General features: G+C 37.3%; 1 protein-coding gene across 1 annotated transcript in view; it reads right to left on the minus strand.

Annotated features, from left to right (window-relative positions):
• The window catches only part of RABGAP1L (RAB GTPase activating protein 1 like), an 802,566-nt gene that overhangs the window by 659,829 nt on the left and 130,346 nt on the right, over window positions 1-12,391 (minus strand). The gene's annotated exons all lie outside the window — the stretch shown is intronic.

Here is a 12,391-nt window from a genome sequence, read left to right on the forward strand (position 1 = left end):
ATGAAACCTACTCATTATTTTTGGAGAGCTCAATTTCTTTTCATCAGAAAAACCTGAGACACCACAGGTTCTAGGACAGACAGATAAGCAAGTGATGCTAGACTCTTAACTGGCTACGTTACACAAAACTAAAGTATATAGTTCAAAGAATTTTTACAACTGTATACAGTTGGGCAACCACACCCATATCAATATGCCTTCCTGTATTATACCCATCCCTGATAGGTAGCCACAGATATAGTTGTTATATTTTTTGTTAAAGATATATTTGTTATATGTATAAAAATATATATGTGGGTTACATATAAAAGTATGGATTTAATTTGCTAATCAAATTATAAATTATATATATTAGCAAATAAAATCCAGTTTTATACATATACATAAAACAATTTCAAATAAATATTTATTCAAATATATTTCAAATCAAATACATACAAACCAAATTACAAATTTTATACATACATACATACAAAATACATCACAACCAATAGGATTTAGTTGGGGAATGCCAAGCTGGTTCAACACTGGAAAAATCAATCAGCATAATCTACTATATTAATAGACTAAAGAAGAAAGACCATATGTTCATATCAATTAATGTCATATCAAAATAAAGGGCATTTGAGAAAATTCAGCATTCATTCATGTCAAAACTGTTCAGTAAACAAGTAATACAAGGATGCTTCCTCAACCTGATAAAGAGTATCTAAGAAAAATCTACACGTAACACTACGTTTAAAGGTGAAAGGCTGAATAATTTCCCCCTGAGATGGAGGAAAAAGGAAGAATGTCCACTGTCACCACTCTCATTCAATAGCCCATGGAAGTCCTGTCCAGTCATTACAGCAAGAAAAAGTATACAGATTGGAAATAAAACTGTTCTTATTTACAAACAATGTAACTGTCTTTCTCAGAAGTTGACAAACGTTTTGTATAAACAATTCAACTCTGCTGTTGTAGTACAAAATTCTACAATAGTGGTAAAATATTTCATCTGCACTTAAGTTTCCTATACAAGCAGAATCTGAACTACTTTGATCTCATATAGAATCTAAATATTGCACCTAAAAACTGAGTTTCAAATAAAGTATATTTTTATTTAAAAACACTATTTGTTCCCAATATTCACATATTTTAAATAACTAAAAAATCAATCTGTATTTGTAAAGAAAATTGTCTGATTCATATTAGCATTCATTACAGCTTAGCAACATGTAAACAGGAGCTCAATAAATGTGGGTTGGCTAAGTTACATTACAAAGATTCATCACATTTATGCAAATAAACTCTAAAATCTTTTTCAATATGGCATGCAATCATCAACTATTAAATACAAAGTACAATATGCTGATATCTCTAAAAATTCTCTAAAGTTACAAGTCTCAACAGTGACTATAAATGAGGAAACCAGATCTGAGGCTTTTTATATTTCAAACACTAATGCTTAATCCTTAGGGCAGGATTTAGGAATCTGGATTTTTTTTTTTAAGGGTCACAAGTTATTCTGATGCAAAGCTGAATTGAGAACTATTGCCTACAAGACCTGTTATTTTCAAAAAGAATGTCTATATAAAACACATAACAGAATCAAATATTCTCAGTAAGCTACAGATACATAAAATCACATGAAAAAAATACATTTCCAAGCAGCTTCTATTTACCTCTGCTGAGGTGACAGTAAAGACGCCAAAGGTAATCAGAAGCACTAAGTTAAAAAAAAAAAAATGTCCCCAACAGATTATTTTCTCACAACTTTAGAAGTACTCCACAACCTTGTTAATTTTCACCTTTCTGCAATTAGAATAGTTATTAATCAGTTACTTTTGGTTATTTACTGACTGATCATACTTTGATTTAAATAAGTTGAAACCAACATGCATCTTCAAATGGGAATTTTCCTTTTATGCTTTTTAACTCTAATAGTTGATTAAAAGTTTTGTCTCCAACTAAAAGGAATGTCAAGGCACTCAAAAGTAAAGAAGAGATTTGGAGGAGAGGGCAAGAAAACATTTGATATTTTAATATCAAACCCACACTTAGCACAGATCAAAAAAGTAGCTTACTTCCTTTATTGAAAGTCAAGTCATAGAAACTTCTGAGAACAGCTAAACTCCTGTCCTGACCTGGAGCCTATCCTTTTCTTATAGGCAAGCCTCTTCCCTCCAAACTATCTCTTGTCTGAAAACAAAAAACAGTAAGTTGGCATGTGGAAAACAGATTTGTCAAGAGAAAAGTTTCTGTTCCCCCTTAACTCTTCACCTGAGGTACCATTTCATGTCTTTTTACCATTATAGCTCCTCTCAATTCATTCTAACTTTCCTTCCTCTCATTTCTTGAGACCTCTCTCTTTTCTGAATCTAAATTGTGTCCCAAACCAGACACAAAAAGCAAGTAAAGTATTTAGAAAAATACTCAGCACACAGAAAGTGCTACGCAAGTGTTATTTCTTGTTATCATTTTGTGCTGTTGATGTAACACTATGAGGCATGAGAGAGTCTAACCTATAGTACAATACACAAGTAACATTCAGGGATTATGAACCAGCAAAAGTGGCTTTGTGTCCTAGTCTTGCACTACTCTGGAAATCCTGCAAAAATAATTACTATGGTAACAACAATAAGGATAGCAAGAATTCAATCCTAACAACAATCCAAGCTTGTCCATATCTTAGAACTTTTTCATTAGTTGTTCCTTTGAAAGCTCTTTCCCTGGATCTTTATATTGACAGTGGCAGGAGGCAGACAAATCCTAAGCAGAGAGGGGCAGGTCCCCAGTGAAACCCCACCTTCAAGCCAAAAGACAGTTTAAAGCCTGAAAGCCAAGCTACAAGTCAAATCCGCAAACCAGACTGAGAATGGCTTCCCATTTGGCACACTTTCCTCTGATTGATCCCCAGCCTTCACCTATTTTATATATACCTATCCTTCCCTAATTGACTTTTTACACTGTTGTGCCCAACTTTGAGTAGTGCTTTTGTTTCAATCTTTTTGCATACTCACAATACAATCAGCATACACGCCCCAATCTGAGCCCATAAAAGCTCCAGACCCAGCCACAATGGGACAGAAGCCACATGATTTTGGGTAGGGGACCACCTTTGCGTCCCCTCTCTGCTGAGATCTGTTTCGTTGCTCAATTAAATTCTCCACCTTCCTCACTCTTCTATTCTCAGCGTGATCCTATTCTTCTTGGACGTGGGACAAGAATTCAGGACCCACTGAAAGTGGGTACACAGAAGGCTGTAACATTGTGGCCCTCTGCTCTCTGCTGGCAGGGGGCAGCTGCCCCACACAACGGAAAGCAGCAGTGGGGCTGAGCCAGGCCTGCAGCCACAGGCCAAAGTGGGGCAAGGGTCTGAAAGAGCTGTTAACACATCACCATCCGTTCCAGATGATGGCATGTTAACAGCTCTTTCAGCCCCTTGAGCTAATTAACATGCTGTAACACCCCCTCAGGGGCTTCGGAGTCATGGCACCCCTGCCTGGGTGCCACCACATTCCCCCATCTGGACATCAGAGACCATCACAGGAGGGGTTCGAGACACGCCTAGTCCAGCAACAAGCACCGCACAAAGCCTGCTTCTGTGTCGGCACTTGGAACAACTGGTCAGACCACACACTTGCTCGCTCACACCCCACCTCCAACCAGGGGCTGAACACACAGTCGCAATGGCCACGGGATCCATGACAAACTGCAGGCCAGGCATGAACTGGCAGGCCAAGTGGATGGGGCATCTCCTGTGGTGAAACCAGGCCCAGCAAGGCCCAGACAGGGGCGTTATCAGCCAGAGGTCTCCGACTGGCAAAGTGACCAAGAAAAATCCTGCGTCACTATGGTGAGTTCCTTCTTGTCATTCAGTTCTCAGACATTCATTCATTCATTCATTCATTCATTCATTGGAGATGGAGTCTCGCTCTGTCGCCCAGGCTGGAGTGCAGTGGTGCCATCTTGGCTTACTGCAACCTCTTCCTCCCAGGTTCAAGCAATTCGCTGCCTCAACCTCCCGAGTAGCTGGGATTACAGGCGCCCAGCACCATGCCCAGCTAATTTTTGTATTTTTACTAGAGATAGGGTTTCACCCACCTTGGCCTCCCAAAGTGCTAGGAATACAGGCATAAGCCACCAGGCCTGGCTTCAAGTGTTTTAAAGCTTGAACATTTCACAGCCTTCCCAAAATCAAACTTCAGTTGCAAAACCGTGTTCCTTGGCACTTTGCTTTTTTTTTTTTTTTTGAGGCAGAGTTTCGCTCTTGTTGCCCAGGCTGGAGTGCAATGGTGCAATCTCGGCTCACCGCAACCTCTGCCCACCAAGTTCAAGGGATTCTCCTGCCTCAGCCTCCCAAGTAGCTGAGATTACAGGCATGCGCCACTACAACCTGCTAATTTTGTATTTTTAGTAGAGACGGGGTTTCTCCAGGTTGGCCAGGCTGGTCTCGAACTCCTGACCTCAGGCAATCCACCGGCCTTGGCCTCCCAAAGTGCTGGGATTACAGGCATGAGCCACTATTCCCAGCCACCCCTTGGCTTTTCAAATATTTCAGGGGGCCCTGAAGTGTCCAGCAAACAAGAGGTAAACAGGATTATTTGACATGTTTAGGTACATGAGATTGCCAAAATGATGTTCAACCTTCTTTAGGTTATATTTTTGTGAATAATGCTAATATAAGTTCAAAAATCACATGGGATTTCTAAAATTCTAATGTCTAAGTATATGCTGTCAACCATAATTAATGTTATCATAAACCACAGAAATAACCACACTTCTTTGTTAATTGTGTTTGTAACTGTAACTACCCTTGATATTTTGCTATTCACAGACAATTTTTGTCTTATTTTAATCCTTTTCAAAAGACGGTTTATAATAAGCCATAGAACTTTAACAGTTGCTCTCAAACACAGACTTCCGATAACTTTGGAGACTGTAACATTTTAATAAAGGAAAATGTACAGGACTCACGAAGAGCTGAAATATTCATGAATATCAAGCAAAACAAGAGTTAACTAAATGCACTGAACTCATAAAGGTGAAGAAATCTTTTTGACTTTTGCTTGGAATACTGCTGATCCATGCTTTATTTTTCAGAGTCAAGGAAACTTATTTTGAACTATTTATGGCCTTCAATAATTGAGTGAGGTATATTCCTATGATCAAGATTTGGAGCATGTTTGTTTCTCTCTGCTTGGTTCCGCCAGAATTTGGAAACCATCTGTGAGTCTTCTTATGGCAATATAGTTGTTTCCATCAGTGCGGTAAGAATTCATTTTTCTTTTGCAACAGAACACAATTGGAGAAAGTGGTTACTTTACTGAGGCTGAGTCAATCTCAACTTGCAGAGCCCATAAAAGCCCAGTGGGAAACTGGCCTCCTACCCTTGTCTACACAGTCCCTGTACAGAGTTCATGACCTGTGGTCAGTAAAGAATGTCACTTTCTAATAGGTCCAGAAGCTCCAAGTTTGTCTTGGGACCCTAAGAGGAGAGAATCACCCAACTCACAGGTGTTTGAGGATACAAACCCATGATTGGGCTCAGCTTTAAAAGGTCTTATCTGAAATTCCTTATGGAACAAACTTCCATCAAAGTCAATCCAAAAGGCCTATATAGAAATAATTATTCTTGATGTACTTTATGCAAATAATCAGGCCAAGTATAAAAGTAAAGCCTATTTTGCAAACCACTCAGTCCTATGATGATTGGTTTTTTAACAACATGAGGACTAGACAGAGAGAAATCATGTTTCAAAACTTATATTTGCCATTAAATTCTAAACTCACTAGTTGTTTTTAAGTTTTTGCCCACATTTTAGACTAACCCTGCTTATTCCCATGAACCAACCAGCAATTTCCGGCTGCAGCTCAGAAACAACAAAAGGTATGGGTAATGTAAAAGTCTGGATCAGGTCAGGCGTGGTGGCTCCCGCCTGTAATCCCAGCACTTTGGGAGGCTGAGGCGGGAGGATCACGAGGTCAGGAAATCAAGACCACCCTGGCTAACACGGTGAAACCGCATCTCTACTAAAAATACAAAAAATTAGCCAGGCGTGGTGGCGGGCGCCTGTAGTCCCAGCTACTCAGGAGGCTGAGGGCGGGAACCCAGGAGGCAGAGCTTGCAGTGAGCCAAGATCGCGCCACTGCACTCCAGCCTGGGCCACAGAGCCAGACTCTGTCTCAAAAAAAAAAAAGTCTGGATCAATATTCTAGTTCAACAAAGTAATAAAAACCATTTTTAAAATCCAGCTAGGCACAGTGGCTTATGCCTATAATCCTACCACTTTGGGAGGCCAAGGTGAGAAGATCTCTTGAGACTAGGAATTCAAGACAAGCCTAAGCAAAATACCAAGACCCTGTCCCTACAAAAAATAATTTTTTAAAAAGTAGGTGGCTGTGGTAGCTCATGCCTGTTGTCCTAGCTATTTGGGAGGCTAAGGTGGGATCATCACTTGGGCCCTGGAGTTTGAAGTTACAGTGAATTATTATTGTGCCACTGCATTCCAGGCTGGGTGACAGAGTGAGACCCTGCACCCTCTTAAAAAAATCATAAAGCTGAAGAACACAATCACTGAATTAAAAAAATTTTTAACAGCATGCTTCAACAGCAGACTTGGCCAAGCAGAAGAATAAAAAAATCAGTGAACTCAAAGATGAGTCATTTAAAAGTAGCCAGTTAGAGAAGCAAAAACAAACAAACAAAAAAAGAGTGAAGGAAGTCTATAGGATATCTGGAACACCATTAAGCAAAACAACATAAGCATTCCAGAAATATCCAAAGGAAAAGAGACAGATAAAGAGACTGAAAAATCTATATAAAGAAATAATGGCTGACAAGATCCCAAATTTAGGAATAGAAGAGGATAGCCAAATTTATGAGACCCAAAGATTTCCAAACAGGTTGAAAAGTCTACACCAGGACATAGTATAATTAAATTGTCAAAAGTCAAAGACAGAGAATTATGAAAATGGCAGGAGAAAAGCACCTTGTCACATACGAAAGAGCCCTTGTAAGACTATAAGTGGATTCCTCAGCAGATACCTTGCAGGGCAGGAAAGACTGGAATAATACAGTCAATATATTGGAAAAAAAAAAAAAAAAACCCTCAACCAAGAATACTACACCTGGCAAAGCTGTACAGCAGAAATGAAAGAGAGAGACTTTCCCCAACAAACAAAAACTAAAGGAGTTCATCATCACTAAGATCTGCCTTATAAGAAATGCCAAAGATCTTCAAGCTGAAATGAAAGGATACTAATTAACAATGTAAAAACATATGAATGTATAAAACTCACTGGTAAAAACAAATAGTCAAAATCAGAATTCGCTAATATTCTTGTGGTGGTATGTATATCACTATCAACTTTAGTAAAAAAGGTTAAAACAAACATATTAAAAATGATTATAGCTAAAATAATTTTAATGGGCACACAATATCAAAAGCTGTAACATCAATAACCTAAAACATGAGAGATGGGGGACAAAAAAGTGTAGAATTTTTGTATGCAACCACAGTTGAGTTGTTACTGGCTTAAAATAAGATGTAATAATTATATTTTATGTAAGCCTCATGGTAATTACAAAGCAAAATCCTGTAGTAGATACACAAAAGATTAATAGAAAGAAATAAAAGCCTACCATCACAAAAAGTCACCAAATTATAAAGAAAGACAGCAAAAGAGAAAGAAAGGAACAAAGGAACTACAAACCATTTAAAAAATCAACAAAATGACAATAAGTCCTTACCTACCAATAATTAAAGGTAAAAGGATTATTCAATCAAAAGATATAGAGTAGGCTGGGTGCTATGGCTCACACCCGTAATCCCAGCACTTTGAGAGGCTGAGGCAGGCAGATTACTTGAGGTCAGGAGTTCAAGACCAGTCTGGCCAATACAGTGAAACCCTGTATATAATGAAAATGCAAAAATTAGCTAGGTGTGGTGGTGTGCACCTGTAATCCCAGCTACTCATGGGGCTAAGGTAGGAGAATCACTTGAACCAAGGAGATGGAGACTGCAATGAGCCAAGGTCACGTCACCAGTGCACTCCAACCTGGGCAACAGAGTAAGACTCCTTCTCAAAACAAAAACAGAAAGATATAGAGTGACTGAATGGATACAAAATTAAGATCCACGAATATGCTACCCACAAGAGACTCACTTTAGCTTTGAGAACACACAGGCTGAAAATGAAGAGATGGAAAAACATATTCCATGCAAATGGTAACCAGTAGAGAACAGGGTGGCTGTATTTATATCAGACAAACTAGACTTTAAGTCCAAAATTGTCAGAAAAGACAAAGAAGATCATTATATAATGAAAGAGGGGTCAATTCATCAAGAAGATTTAACTATTGTAAACAGTAATATATCTAACATCAAGGCACCTCATTATAAAGCAAGCATTAAGAGAACTGTAAGGAGAAATAAATGACAATATAATAATAGAGGGGACTTTATTATGCCACTCTTGACAGTAGATAGATCATGCAGGCAGAAAATCATAAGGAATCAACAGATTTGAACAACACTATAGAAAAGACGGACCTAACAGACATATAAAGAACATCCTATCCAACAGCAGCAAAATACACATTCTTGTCACACACACACGTATTTAGAATAAATATGTCAAGACATACAAAAAAAGTCTTAAATTCAAGAAAATTAAAATCATATCATGTATCTTTTCTGATCACAAACGTATAAAACTAGAAATGAAAACAGAGGGAAAAATGGAAAATTCAGATATACAGAAACTAAAGAACACACTCCTAAGCAATCAATGGGTCAAAAGAAAATTTAAAATATATCTAAGAAAAAACAAAATGGAAATACAACATATCAAAACTTATGGGATAAAGCAAAAGAAGTTCTAAGTGGAAAAGTTTATATTGATAAACGTCTGCATTACGGGGGGAAAAAAAAAAAGACCTCAAACAACTTAACTTTACATCTCAGCAAACTAGGGAAAAAAACTGGACCCAAATTAGCATACGGAAAAAATAGTAAAGACTAGAGTAGAAATAAATGAAATAGAGAATAGTAAAACAACAGAAAAATGGACAAAACTAAAAGCTGGTTTTTTGGAAAGATAAACAAAACTTGACAAAACTTTAGCTAGAACAACCCAGAAAAAAAGAGAGAGGACTCAAATAAATAAAATTACAAACGAAAGAAGAAGCATTATAACTGATACCACAGAAATACAACAGATCATAAGAGACTATTATGAACAACTATATGCCAACAAAATGGATAACCTAGAATAATAAATAAATTCCTGGAAACATACGACCTACCAAGATGAAATAATGAAGAAACAGAAAATCTGAACAGACCAATAAAGAATAAGAAGACTGAATCAGCAATAAAAAGTCTCCCAGCAAAGCAAAGTCCAGGACCTGATGGTTTTACTACTGAATTTCACCAAACATTTAATGCTAATCCTTCACAAACTCCTTCAAAAAAAACTGAGGAGGAGGAAATACTTGCAAACTCATTTCATGGGGCCAGCATTACCCTGATACCAAAGCCAGACAAAGACATCACAAGAAAACTACAAGCCAATAATCCAAATGAACACAGGTGCAAAAGTTCTCAGCAAAACACCAGCAAGCTGAAATCAACAGCACAGCAAAAAGATCATACAACATGATCAAATGGTATTCATCCCTGGGATGCAAGATGATTCAGCATACACAAATCAATAAATGTGATAAGCCACATTAATAAACCATAAAAATCATATGACCTTCTCAATAGATTCAGAAAAAAGACAAAATTCAACATCCTTTCATGATAAAAATGCCCAATAAATTGGGTATAGAAGGAATGTACCCCCAAAAATAAGAAAGGCCATATATGACAAACCCACAGAGTGCCCACTCTCACCACTTCTATTCAACATAGTACTGAAAGTCCTAGCAGGAGCAACTGGGAAAGATAAGACATCCAAATTGGAAATGAAAAAGTTAAATTGTTTGTTGATGACATGATCCTATTACATAGAAAATTCTGATGACTCCACCAAAAAAAAACTGTTAGAACAAACTGTTAGTTACAGGGTACAAACAAAACATTCAAAATTTGCTTGTATTTCTATATGAAATCAACAAATTATCTGAAAAATAGATGTAAAAAAAATCCCATTTACAGTGGCATACCAACAAAAAATCCCTTAGATATAAATTTAACCAAGGCAGTGAAAGATCCATACACTGAAAACTATAAGACGTCGGCCGGGCACGGTATCTCATGCCTATAATCCTAGCACTTTGGAAGGCCAAGGCAGGCAGATCACCTGAGGTCAGGAGTTCAAGACAAGTCTGGCCAACATAAAAAACCTGTCTCTACTGAAAGTACAAAATTAGCCAGGCGTGGTGGCAGGCACCTGTAATCCCAGCTACTCAGGAGGCTAAAGCAGGAGAATAGCTTGAACCTGGGAGGTGAAGGTTGCAGTGAGCCGAAATCACAGCACTCTACTCCAGCCTGGGCGAAAAGAGCAAGACTCCGTCACAAAACAAAACAAAACAACAAAAAACAAAACTGTAAGACACTGATGAAAGAAACTGAAAATGACACAAATAGATGGAAAGATATCTCACGTTCATGGATTGAAAAAATATTGTTGAAATGTCCATCCTATCCAAAGAAATCTATAGATTCAATGTGATCCCTATCAAAATCCCAATGGCATTTTTCACAATCCTAAAATTCATATAGAACCCAAATATCCATAGCAATCTTGGAAAATAAAACAAAATACAGCTGGAGGCATCACACTTCCTTATTTCTATATATTACAAAGCTATAATAATCAAAACAATAGTGTATTGGCATAAAAACACACAGACCAATGAGACAAAACTGAGAGCCCAGAAGTAAGCCCACACATACGTAGTTCTGTAATAAATGATTCTGGGAAAACTAGATATTCATCTGCAAAAGAATTAAAATTGGACTCCAATCTTTTATCTTTCACAAATATTAACTCAAAATAGACAAAAAGACTTAAATTTAAGACCTGATACCATAAAACTCCTAGGAGAAAATACAGGGGAAAAATTCCTTTACACTGGTCTTGGTAATTATTTTTTGAATATGACCCCAAAAGCATAGGCCAAAAAAAGCATAAACAAGCACAACTACAGGAAACTAAAAGGCTTCTGCATAGCAAAGGAAATATTCAACAAGATGAAAAGGCAACCTATGGAAGGGGGAAAATATGTGCAAACATGTATCTGATAAGGGGCGTGTGTGTGTGTGTCTGTGTGTGTGTGTGTCTGTGTGTGTATCATACAGTTCAATGGCAAAAAAAAAGAAACAAACCAAATACTCTAATTAGAAAATGGACAAAAAACTGGAATAGAGAGTTTTCCAAGGAAGACATACAAATGGCCAACAGATACATGATATGGTGCTCAATATCACTAATCTTCAAAGAAATAAATGCAAGTCAAAACCACAATGAGATATTACCTCACACCCATTAGAATGGTTATTATTAAAAAGACAAGAAATACGGCCAGGCACAGTGGCTCATGCCTATAATCTCAACACTTTGGGGGGCCAAGGTAGGAGGATCAGCTGAGCCCAGAAGTTTGAAACCAGCCTGGGCAACATAATGAGACCCTATCACAGAAAAAAAAAAGAAAAAAAGACAAGAAATAACAAATGTTGGTGAGAACAGAACCCTTGCACACTGATGGTAGGAATGTAAACTGGTACAGCCAGTATGAAAAACAGTACAAAGATTCCTCAAAAAATATAAAATAGAGCTACCACATAATCTAGCTATCACATTGCTGGGTATATATCTGAAGGAAACAAAGTCAGTATCTTGAGATATCTGCACTCCATGTTCATTGCAACATTATTCACTAGACATGGAAATGTGTCTGTCAATGAATGAATGAATATATATACACATACATGAAGATAATGGAATATGACTCAGCCATAAAGAAGAAGAAAATTCTATCATTTGCAGTAACATGGGTAAAGGTGGAAAGCATTATGCTAAGTAAAAAAAAAGCTAGACTAGGAAGACAAATACTGTATGATCTCATTTTTAACTAGTCTAAAAAAGTTAAACTCATAGAAAGAGAGTAGAATGGTGATTGCCAGGAGACGGGATTTGGGGGAAAAAGTGAGATGCTGATCAAAGGGTAAAAACTTTCAGTTATAAGATGAATACAGTCCATGGTGACTATAGTTAACAATATTGTATTGTGTACTTGAAATCTGCTAACAGTAGTAGATCTTAAGTGTTCTCCACACACACACAAAAAGGTAACTTATGTGAGGTGACAGATGTGTTAACTAACTTGATTTTGGTAATCATTTCACTATATATATGTATCAAATCATTGCATTGTACACCTTAAGTCTATTCCATT

The sequence above is a fragment of the Theropithecus gelada genome, chromosome 1 (genome assembly GCF_003255815.1).
Source record: "Theropithecus gelada isolate Dixy chromosome 1, Tgel_1.0, whole genome shotgun sequence".
NCBI lineage: Eukaryota > Metazoa > Chordata > Mammalia > Primates > Cercopithecidae > Theropithecus > Theropithecus gelada.